We start from the raw sequence: 2,075 nt of genomic DNA, 5'->3' as shown, positions 1-2,075 counted from the left end.
TAACCAGATATTTTTTATAACACATGCATCCATGCTTTCAAAATTTGGTACAATTTTTTAGACATTCAGTGCACGAACGTCAGAATTTTTTTTTTTTTTTTTTATAATAAATCGATACTATATACAAGATCAACATTTATAATATAATGTATTAAAATTTTTTTTTTTTTATTATTTTTATAAATTTAAATTATAAATTTTCGTGAATTTGTTTAAACTTGAAAATTGTGATTGTTAATTTCTTTTTATTTTATGATTATAATTATGTTTTTTTCGATTCATTCATTCAGATCTGCGAACAAAAAAAAAATTCAATTTATATAAGATAGTTTCTTAATGACACTAAACAGTTTTATACAATTCATTAGCAAAGTTATAATTTAGACTTGTATTAATAACTGATTGCAATGAATAAAAAAATAAAGATAAAATTACAATTAAAATTTTTTACCTGTAAAAAATATCACCGCAAAGGAATCATTGTTATTTTGTCTCCATTATAAAACTCCAATGTTAACGTTTTTTATTTTATTTATAACTCTGAAATTAAAAATAAATAATTATACAAACTAATCATATCATTGACAATAAGTCTGAATAAATATCGAAGATGTTTTTTGTTATTTTATTCTATAGTTTTTCATTAAGTTTTTATAATTTTGTTGAAAAACAACAATTAATAAAAATTTCTCAATTCATAAAATTATGAAAACTTTAAAAATCAACATTTCGAAGTATAATATAGAATAAGATTAAAACCGTATTGAAAAGTTCCCCATAAGTTAATTCATATTTTTTCTGTTTAAAATTTAGAAAATATTTTTCATATACCTTAATAAAATTTTTAAATTTCAAGTTTTTTAAACATTACTTTGAGATTTTCTGACCTATTATTTTTTGTCTCTCTGTACCATTTCTTGTCCTTAGAAACAGCGTCGAGTTCCTTTAAGTTAATCAAAATTTAGTGACAGAATCAAAAAATTTTTCATTTTTAAAAATATTTACTAAAGTAAGTCTTAAATTTTCAAAGAACCAAAAATTTAGAAATGCTAATCTTTTCATGTGGTTCTGAGCTCCAAAATATCATGTTGTTAAAAATTTGGTTTTTAAAATTTAATATCAATAGTTTATATTGCAATACTAAAACATTATAGTATAGCCTTAATAATTACTCATTATTGGTAACTTACTTATCATAAAAATATAATTATCTTTTATATTATATTCATCTTTTATCATCTCGCGGAAATTAGTTGTGGCTAAAGAACAAGTGATAAAGCGTCTTGTATTTTTAATAACAATAACAGTGGTTCAGGAAGAAGAGCTAAAGATAGTCCATCGGGTACCATTATTGAGCCACCATTCAATTCAGCTGCTATGGCGCTCATCTGTTAATTAAATATAGATATAAATTACCGCTATCCTGTGATTCAATTCTATATACAATAATTTTATATACAATAATTTATAAAATTACTTACAAATGTAGCTGTCTCTTGCACTTAAGAACCACGTACACATAACAAATAGTGTTGGCGTGTAGAAAATTTTAACAGGAGCAGCAAATAATGAATACATCTGTCAATAAGTTTAGTGTAGCCTAGCAAAATGAAGCAAAATTTTTTGTTTGATCATTACCGCAAAAAATTATACTAATTCAATACGGATTCCTGAAAATAATTCCAAGTACGTTCCAAATTTTTTTTTTTTTAATTTTTAAATTTACAACAAAATTTTTTTTAATTTTCAAAAATCGTATACAATCATATCGGTTACTTGGATTTTTCAATTTTTTTATTTTATATCTTTTTGTGAAGAAAAAAAAAATTTTTTTTTCTCTTAATAGTCTTATGAACGTGGACTTGGCGCGATTTTTTTACAGTGAAACTGTTTTTGTTCGGATTTTAGTATTTTTTGTAATTATAATAAAAATGTACAATTGGTACCAACTTAAGTATCGCGTTGGCTGCATTTTTTATAGCAAACTATCCCTTTGAAGCTACAGTTTATGTAAAAATAATTCAAGCGCACCCTGGCGGATGTAGATGCAAGCCTTGAAATATCTTTTTTCAACT

The 2,075-nt window shown here is 23.6% G+C and overlaps 1 long non-coding RNA gene across 1 annotated transcript; it reads right to left on the bottom strand.

Annotated features, from left to right (window-relative positions):
• Positions 1-252: 252 nt before the first annotated feature.
• Positions 253-1,671, bottom strand: LOC123273943. The gene is made up of 4 exons (XR_006511403.1): positions 1,482-1,671; positions 1,191-1,388; positions 452-540; positions 253-292 (listed from the first exon to the last, which is right to left on the bottom strand). It is a non-coding gene; the product is annotated as an uncharacterized LOC123273943 (long non-coding RNA).
• Positions 1,672-2,075: the final 404 nt, after the last annotated feature.

This window comes from Cotesia glomerata, unplaced genomic scaffold, assembly GCF_020080835.1.
Source record: "Cotesia glomerata isolate CgM1 unplaced genomic scaffold, MPM_Cglom_v2.3 scaffold_17, whole genome shotgun sequence".
NCBI classification, from domain to species: Eukaryota; Metazoa; Arthropoda; class Insecta; order Hymenoptera; family Braconidae; genus Cotesia; species Cotesia glomerata.
This window is presented reverse-complemented; position numbering and strand designations above follow the sequence as displayed.